Source organism: Nanorana parkeri, unplaced genomic scaffold (assembly GCF_000935625.1).
Source record: "Nanorana parkeri isolate BGI_ZX_2015 unplaced genomic scaffold, ASM93562v1 scaffold112, whole genome shotgun sequence".
Taxonomy (NCBI): Eukaryota; Metazoa; Chordata; class Amphibia; order Anura; family Dicroglossidae; genus Nanorana; species Nanorana parkeri.
This window is the reverse complement of record NW_017306380.1, coordinates 427,658-437,432: the sequence shown is the minus strand read 5'-3', so window position 1 is coordinate 437,432 and position 9,775 is coordinate 427,658. Positions and strand designations below refer to the sequence as shown.

The window sequence follows — 9,775 nt, the reverse complement described above, 5'->3', positions numbered from 1 at the left end:
CTGCACGTCCGTGCGGGTCCGGGTGAGCATAATCGTACGCTGACAGGATGGATGCTGTCTGCGTCCGAGCTAGGAAACACGCACCTGCACAGACCTGCACTTGAGCTGAGCGTAGGGGGGCATATGGCCGCGTATTTCGATAGAGGAGGGGGGCTGCGTACTAATCACACGCAGCACCTGTCCTTCCCGGGAGCTGAGCCATAAGGCCGTGCACGCAGCACGGAGCTGTACGTGCCGGCCGATTCCCGCATGATTGAGGCCTACCTGTCCAAAAACTGCCCCTAAATAGCCTCACAATGATCCAATACACACATTCAATAAAAGGGAAACATACGAAGACTTCTAAATGAAATAACTAAACTACCTTAAATACATCAAAACAATGAAAAGAGATTTCTATTTTTTTTTTGCAGCTGAGCAGCTAAGTGAGAAAAATTGAGAGCTTCCGATTTGGTGAAATTTTTGCCCTTGGCGACATCGATCATTCATGTTGTGAAATCAGTTTCTAGAAAATCACTCCGCACATCCTTAAAGAGGTTCAAACGATAACTCAATACAGCTCAAGGCAAAGGAGAATATGATAAAGCTCCACTTCCAGGTTATTTCAGAATTGTATTTTCCTCCATGTAAAGCATTGTTGGTGTTCTGTTTTTCAGGATTGATTTTGTCATGCTGGGAGAAGTCATGGATATATGACATCTAAATAAACCCATTTACTGCACATGTAGAATAGGTTATGTTTCTGAGAGCGAGCGCGTTTCGCTCCCCCCGGGGTCCCTTGATCCAACTTTTATATTACCCACAGCCCTATTTCATTGGTTTAGGAAAACAGTTTATAGATCCCCGCACCGTTGTTTCTTTTTAATACTAGAGAGATGAACTAAAACTGCTGTTACGTGATTGATTCATAATCACAACATATGACTTGCCTTGGGGTGTGTGTCAAAAGCCCAGGAGATCAATAAGATATTATCTTGTAGTTTGTATACAACACGCAGTCATATGTTGGTTTCATCTACTGATCTGTGGCATGCACTTTGCTCACATCCCCTCAGGCTGAGTGCGCTGGGTACAGAAACATTGCGGCTGTACAATACTTTCATCTGCATTCTTATTTATTGCTGAGGAACGCATGGCCGCTGCACTGTATCAAGCACCGTCTGTGGAATTGTTTGTTTTACAGTTTAATGTTTGATACTGGGTTTTTTTTTTTAAAGGGGATGCGCAGAGTATTTTTCCCATGTGCATATTTTATTTTGAGTTGTTTTTAAGTGACTTATTGTATTTTTCCATATTTTTATTGTATTAAAAGAAAATTATTGGGAGGGTAAAATATACTCTTCCCAATACATGGAGCCAGTGTGTGACACTACAGCTGTCACACACCTGCTGAGCAATCACAAACTGCTGAAATGCCACATTCTTCTCCCTGTGGAGAGCAGGGAATGTCAGTCACCACTCCCCACAGAAACTCCTTCTCCCCTCTCTGTTCCTCCAGAGCTCATTGGAAGAACAGAAAGGGCAGGGGGCGGGCATAGCTGGCTCTGTCTCTAGAGAGGTAGAGCCAGATGTCATTCAGGAAGCTGGGTTGATCCCGACCATATTGTTGGGATCTTTCCCGGGTGCAGTGCGGCTCTGCGCTGTCAGTATATAGCGGGCGGTAGCCTATTATCTGCTGGCTTTGGGTCACAGGAGTACAGTAGTAAATGTACTCCTTTGACCCAAAAGAAGAATAAAGCCCCAAAAAAAGGTTTGGCTTTGGTTATATTTTAAATATAGAAGTTTGTATATATCAACAACACAGGGAATGCATTGTTTTTTTTGAGTCAGCTGATCCATAGAGCCTTATTTAGAGGATATAAACGCATGATTTAAGGGCTCTAATTGCATGGTTTATGGGCCCAAATTGCATCATTTGGAGGCCCTAATCATGTGATTCTCATGTAACCTCTCAAATGAGCAGTTACAATGGAACAGTGCTTGCACCGACCATTCATTTGTACAGGGTAAAAATCTGGGAAGGAGCAGCAAAGCACAACCTGCAACCTGCCCAGGTAATAAATCTGAAAGATAACTCCTTTATATTTAAACTGAATTAAAACTGAACAACCTAAACTGATTTGGAAGCATCGTATTACAATTCAGTCATTCATTCTCTTTTTCATTGCAAGCCGATTTATGATCAAAATTACAAAATAAATCTTTATTGAATGTATTTATTTAATTAATTCATGTATTCATTATTACTTATAAATCATGTATTATATATTGTTAATTATTATGTATTGTTAATTGCATTTGTTTATTTATTTAAAGTGATAATAAAGGCAAAAGGTTTATAAGCTATTTAAAATGCTGATTAAATCAAGTACAATGAATGCTGCTCAATGATGTTTAAAAGTTTTCTTTTCCTGTAGTATCAGCTGTAGAATCTTGTGGAATAGACTTGGGTGGGAGCCAGTCCTGCCTCTGCATAACGCAAACGTCTCCTGAAGTGTACAGGACTGAGGTATCAAACCGATGGCTGAGTCCTGCAGATTACACAGGGAGATCAGGGCTCTCCCTGTGTGACCAAGGGCAGGAGGGGGCATGGTGGGCCATTGAAGTAAATGACTCTGTAGCCACGCCCTGAGGCCGCAATGCGATTGGACGCACGGGATCGCAAGGCACATTGTGCCTCAGTTCCGGTGCAATCAGAATAGTGCTTACAGCATTTTTATCGCACTGGACCGCAGCCATAATATGCTTTGCAATCCCGTGCGGCCGATCACATTGCGGCCGGAGGGCGTGGCTACAGTGGCATTCACTTAAATGGCCCACAACGCCCCCTCCTGCCCCACAAAAAGTGAGCCGGCCGCAATGCGAGGGAGTGCGTTCTGACCAGAAACAGGCCAAAACGCACTGCATCTGGGTGAACGGGCCCTAACACGTAGGTTTTATTTAGGGTGGCCTGCATGGTCCTATGTTGGCTTTCATTGCTGCCTATTTTCCCATTAAAGAGTCATCCGCTCACTTCCTATTCTGTCTGACACCTGGACAGGAAGTGAGAGAAACCCTCCCAAATGGGGGCAAAGACAGCAATAAAACCTCCCGCACCCTACTAGAAAAATAGCTTTGCCTGAAGCTGGTCTTGTACCCCTTAAATTCATCGGCTGCCCCCAGACAGTGATGTCACCGAGTTGTGCAAGTTTAGTAATATTTCGGAAATGTTTTGCAGCTTTCCGTTATATAAACAAAACTATAGCAAGTTTATTTGTCTGTACATAAAACAAAATGCCCTTAGATATTTATGATGTCACAGAGGGCTTGCAGGAAGCTAGGCTGAAGCAATACCTAAATTGTAGTTCAATGTTACTTATGTCAGTTAACCTTGAGTCAATCAGCAATAGCGTGCAAGACTAGTTTTTTTAAATGTCAAAATTCCCATCCCGAAATCTTAGACATCTTCCTTGCCTCTCCTCTTCTGACAAAGATAAATATGGAAAGCCTGTAAAAAGATCTGTAAACACAATTATGTAACACGACAACTTTGTGGAATACGTCTTCTGTTTCGTTCAATGGAATTAACCAGTCAAGGCGGCTGGAATGGGGCTCAGGAAAGCTCATCCAGGAAGCCCATCGGGGCCGGTGTTCTGGTAGAATCCTGGACCCGTTAGAAATCTGGACCCGCATGTCACTTCCGGGGGGTGTCGGGGAGCATGGCGGGGGGCATTGGCTGAATGCTCAAGCTCAGAGCCGCTGATTGGGTCCAGAAATTTCCCTGACAATTGAGCATCCATGAAATTCACAGGCGAGGCAAAAATGAACACACCGAGCACCTTGAGGTGGAAGCTACTACTGCCGTTACACAATTCACAAGCAAGGCGCCTGCAACCACCTCACTTATCACATAATCCAAATATAAATAGAATTCAGGCGCCCTCCCTGTAAATTATCTGTACCCGCTTCCCTGCACATGCGCACTACAGGCAAATAGCCTGTGAAATTTGTGGACCCAATCACCTCCAGATTTCTAACAAAGTCCAGGATTCTGTCACAACACCGGGTCACACTGTAACTTTTCCTGACAATCACAATTGCAAATTGTTACAGTGTTATAAACCGACGGCTGACACTTTACACATTGCTGCTAGGCAGGTGAAGGGTTATTACTACTGATCTTGTTTTAAATGAAGTTTAAAGGGTCGACCCAAAAGTGATATTTTAGTCGTAGGTGGAACCTGTTGTTTTCAGAAATATTGTACTGTAAAGTGCAGGGGTCAGTAGTATGTGGCACAGAGTGCAGGGGTCAGTAGTATGTGGCACAGAGTGCAGGGGCTAGTAGTATGTAATGCAGAGTGCAGGGCCCAGTAGTATATAATGCAGAGTGCAGGGGGTCATTATTTTGTTACACAGAGTGAAGGGGTCAGTAGTATGTAACGCAGAATGCAGGGGTCAGTAGTATGTAACGCAGAATGCAGGGGTCAGTAGTATGTAATACAGAGTACAGGGATCAGAAGTATATAGCACAGAGTGCAGGGGTCAGTAGTATGTAATACAGAGTACAGGGGTCAGAAGTATATAGCACAGAGTGCAGGGTGCAGTATTATGAAATGCAGGGTGCAGGGGTCAGTTTGAAAACAGCGTTCACGGTTCAATGGTAAGTAAAGCAGAATGCAGTCGTTTGAAACAGCAAGTGCAGGGGTAAGGGGTATGCAATGCAGAGTGCAGGGGTCAGTAGTATGTAACACCAAGTTCCGGGGTAAGGAGTATGCAATGCAGAGTGCAGGGGTCAGTAGAATGTAACAGCAAATGCAGAGGTAAGGAGAATGCAATGCAGAGTGCAGGGGTCAGTAGAATGTAACAGCAAATGCAGAGGTAAAGAGAATGCAATGCAGAGTGCAGGGGTCAGTAGAATGTAACACCAAATGCAGAGGTAAGGAGAATGCAATGCAGAGTGCAGGGGACAGTAGAATGTAACACCAAATGCAGAGGTAAGGAGAATGCAATGCAGAGTGCAGGGGACAGTAGAATGTAACACCAAATGCAGAGGTAAAGAGAATGCAATGCAGAGTGCAGGGGACAGTAGAATGTAACACCAAATGCAGAGGTAAGGAGAATGCAATGCAGAGTGCAGGGGACAGTAGTGTGTAACACCAAATGCAGAGGTAAGGAGAATGCAATGCAGAGTGCAGGGGACAGTAGTGTGTAACATAAAGTGCAGTGGTCAGTAGTATGCAGCACAGAGTGCAGGGGTCAGGAGTATGTAACGTAGATGGCAGATGTCAGTAGTATGTAATGCAGTGCGCAGTGATCGGTTATAAGTAACACAGAGTTCAGAGGTCAGTAGAAAGTAACACATAGTGCAGGGTTCAGTAATAAGTAATGCAGAGTGTTGGATGGATCCAAAGCAAAAAATATAGTTGTACTTTAAAGCGACTCTCGCCATAATAATAATAATAATAATAGTAATAATTATCCCTATATAAGAAAAGTTCTAATAGCTGTCCTGGATCTTTGTTCTTTGGGGTGTCAATGCCAGGTCACTCCCTTGGCATTGTGGTTATAATTGTCAACCACTACATTGATAATGTACCACCCAAAAAAGTTTTGGCTATACATGCAGCTGTCCAATCTGTCCACCATGCACAATAAATAGCTGAAACTTTTATCTGGTGAGTAGACTGGTTACAATACTATACTATACTATACAATACTAAGAGCCGCTTCTCACCTACGTGTTGCAGGAACGCTTGTGCGTACACTTGTGTGCAGCGTTTGCTGAGCGTCCCCATACATTTCAATGGGTTCATAGATGCGCGGCAAACATGGCAAAGAAACTTGTATGTAGTATTTTTGACCTCACATGTTTGGCTTTTTTTGCTTTCCCGTTTGTGTGCGCAAAAACACAGAGTAAAAAATGCAAGTCTTGCTGGTCACATTTCGGTTGCCATTAAGAATGAATGGCACCACAAGCGCGTTGCACCTTTGTGCACGTTTCCGCAAACGCATACCGAGCACGCACGGAACATGCAGGTGTGAATAGGGCCCTAGGGTGTAAGATACATTTCTAAAAACGTTGCTGTAAATAACTGACAGCAGCAAGTTAAACAAGAACCTGAAGTGACAGCAGAAGCTGAGCGTTAGCAACATGTACGACCTAAGGAAGGTGATTCTTTGAATAGTTTATAATTATTATTATTTTTGGCTAACAAAACAGTAAAAACTATGCTCGTATCCGTGAAGTCGGCTGGAAGTCTTATCAGCACACTGGAATCGTTATGCTTTCAGCAAAGCATTGGTGGTTCAGTGGTAGAATTCTCGCCTGCCACGCGGGAGGCCCGGGTTCGATTCCCGGCCAATGCAAGCTAATTTTTTTTTTTTCATTCTATATTAACTTAATTAGATCAATGCTGTTTATAATTTTATTTGAATGAATTACAGCAGCTGATGTATATTTATATATTTCACAGGTATGTATTCGCTGAGGTTATTTTATTTTTTTCTTTTAAAGCAATTCAAACAAGCCAAAGCCAAAACAGAAAGGAGGGGCAAAAGATCGTGAATCCAGAAAACCGAGCAGCATGCATGGGAAAGGGATTATCGCTTCCTATGGTGGATGGTGGCAATTGACGCAGTCAGCTGGGGGATGTAGCTCAGTGGTAGAGCGCGCGCTTCGCATGTGTGAGGTCCCGGGTTCAATCCCCGGCATCTCCAGCTATTTTGGTTCACATAAACAGATTTGTTTTGCTGGCACAAGGGAAAATGAAAAAAGCACACGGAAGACTCTTGGTATTTTTCATTCACTACTATCTGTTGCTTGGGCAATGCAATTTTTATTATATATATACATAGACATCATTACTAAATATAACTGGTCATTTAACCAGTTGACATCCGCGGTGTTAAACCCCCTTCCCATTTGAAGGGCTTCAGTTTTTGAAAATAAGCCCAGCTGTTTAAGGCCACAATAATAATAATAATAATTTACACACCTTAAGAACTTCTATTAGCATGTTGAAAGGAACATTCAAGCTGAACACACCTTTTTTTCCATATTTTTTTTTTTATTTCAATGCGTCTTAATGCTTTTATAATATCGCTCGGTGAAAAGTAAAACTAAAACGGGCAATGGAAATTCACGCAATACGATCATTAAATACATCACACACATTTGTATCTGCTTAGGATCCTGTGGTCCTCTACCAGATGTGGGCGCGTGGTTTTCAGGTTGTTGGAGTCAGTCACATTCCTAGTTCTGGAGGCCAAGATCTGGTTTTAGTCACCTCTGTCACCCCGTTCTGTTCTCCGGACAAATTATATTCCCTGAAATTCTAGCCCCCTTAGGCCTTGTTCACACCAGACACAGTGCGTTCCGGCTCGATTCTGGCCAGAACGCATTGTGGCTGACTCACTATGTTGTGGCCGCACGGGAACGCAAGGCACATTATGCCTGTGGTCCGGTCCGAAGAAAATGCTGCAAACACTATTTTGTTCGGACCGGACCCCAGGCACAATGTGTCTTGGATTCATGTGTGGATGGAGAGCGTGGCTACGGTGCCCCCTCCTGCCCCACAGCATACTGAGCCGCCCGCAATGCGATGCAGTGCGTTCGGGCCAGAATCGGGCTGGAACGCACTGTGTCTGGTGTGAATGAGGCCTTATAGTGACCCTGATCTCATTAGAGGATATGTACATTCAATGTATTCTATGCATGTAATTCACCAAGACTGCTGCCGGGTGCCACCTTCTTGGATGTGATGTCAGCAGCCCCAGCAGTCTCAGAACTGTCACTCAATTGATCCTCATTATTATTCCTCTTTGCTCCTCCTCCGGCAGCTACATAAAAGTTTATGTAATGAGGAGAAGCGAGGGGCAGAGGAGCTAAGCCAGCACAGACAGTAATAAGGCACTCGCAGAAGAGGAGAGATCTATGGCATGCAAAGAGGGAGGAGGCTGTAATAGAGAATTGACTCTTTCAGGAAAAGTCAGATTTACCCGTTGCAAGTGAATACAAAAATAATTAATAAAAAGGAAAAACACTGCAAGTAAGCATTTTAAATTCTTGATTTCTCTGTCCTTTCACCTGCAAATGTTTAAATCGGTGTCTCTTTAATATGGTACCTGCCATTCTCTATGAGACTGTACCTGTATGATTGACATCTACAGGTCAACAGTCAGAACAGACATGGATAGCCCGAGCCTGACAGTATATCCTTTTCTTCCTGTTACAGGTTGGCACAAATCTCAGTATGGACCTGGTGACACCAGCAGCGCATGCCGTCAGTGGAGCGAGTGGCTGCCAGGAGGTGAGTCAGGCCTATTGGCTGCTGTGTCGTTAGCTATTCACATTGGGCTGTGGGCGTTCCACTGTGGCAAGCAGATGTCACTAAGCAATACAGAGCTTTTATAAAATACTGCAAAGACCATTGCTGTACAGTAACCCAGCGCGACGAAGGGTTCGGCCAATAGAAATGATATCTGACCAGTTGTTATAGATTACGGCACATCCTTAAATAACAAACTAAGTTATTAAATGAGGAACACATAGCTATCCTTGAATCGGTCACACATTTGATGTGAAAAGACTCAGATGGAAGCTGTCACTTGTTGACTCGCAGGCCACATACTAGTCCTGGGTGATGATATTGAATCTAGCCAATGTGGTGAGAAACTGGAAGCAGTTAACGAATTCATATCTAGAAAGGGAGATATGCAGCATGTAGGAGGGAATATTCACTGCACAGCCCTGACTACAACTCTCACCTCCTCTTCGGTACTGACCACTGCAGTAACTCCTTTCCACCACTAGATGGCTTCAGTCTTTGGGTTTAATGACACCCAGTATAATTTTACCAGGAGGACATCCTGTGAATCCAGGGGGTCATAGACCCATCCCTTAAGAAGGCATGACAAAAGCACCTTGCATTTACCTACAGTGAGGCAGAGAGAAGGGGTGACATCAGCACCAGTCTCTACATTAAGGATCACCTACTGACTGGAAAAGATCAGAGAATCCTCTGCATGTCACTCGATTAGCCTGAAGAAGAAGATGAGTCACCGGCACTCCAAAACAATGAATCACTATGTATTTATTGACGCATGCTCATTATATCGCATACTTGGGATGTTTCAGGGCCATGTAGGGTCCCCTTTACCAGGCAAAACAGTGTTTTGTCTCATGAAGGGGACCCTTTGCAGCCCCAAAACGTTGCAAGTATGTGATATAATGAGCATGCGTCAATAAAGACGTATTGATTAATGTTTTTGGAGTGCCGTGACGAGAGATATAACTACAGATCATGGGTCCCCTTAGCAAAAAAGTGATGGGGGGGGCCCCCTGACGATCACCCTCTGAGCTTTGAGTTATGATGCCAAGATCCCAAATGACTCCTCTTGCATCTGAAGTTGTCTCTAAAGTGTAGACTTTACCTCCAGCCCTTAAAGGAGAACTATGAGGTGAGTGATTTACACTCATCCTCATAGTTAGAACAGACGTGTGACATTGAAACTGCCATGCATCGGCTCTATTGATTGGCAAGTGAGCGAACGCATACTGCCACTAGCTCACTTCCCCATTATCTCCCTGCAGAGAGCTGTGACTGTCTAGAAAGGCAGAGCCTGCTGTCAATCAGCCAGCTGGGTGGATCAAGAGTATTGTCAGGATCCATCCCGGCTGCAGCGCTCTCAGTATAGAGCAGGCAATGGCCTGCTCTATACTGAGCTCTGGGTCATGGGAGGAGGTTAGTAAATGTCCTCCCATGACCCTAAAAAGAACTATGGGATAAACAGTTTA

The 9,775-nt window shown here is 44.0% G+C and overlaps 2 non-coding genes across 2 annotated transcripts; both read left to right on the top strand.

Moving 5' to 3' along the window:
- Window positions 1-6,274: 6,274 nt before the first annotated feature.
- TRNAG-GCC lies at window positions 6,275-6,345 on the top strand. The gene has a single exon. It is a non-coding gene; the product is annotated as a tRNA-Gly (tRNA).
- A 279-nt stretch (window positions 6,346-6,624) lies between these two features.
- TRNAA-CGC lies at window positions 6,625-6,696 on the top strand. Its single transcript has one exon. It is a non-coding gene; the product is annotated as a tRNA-Ala (tRNA).
- The last annotated feature ends 3,079 nt before the right edge of the window (window positions 6,697-9,775 follow it).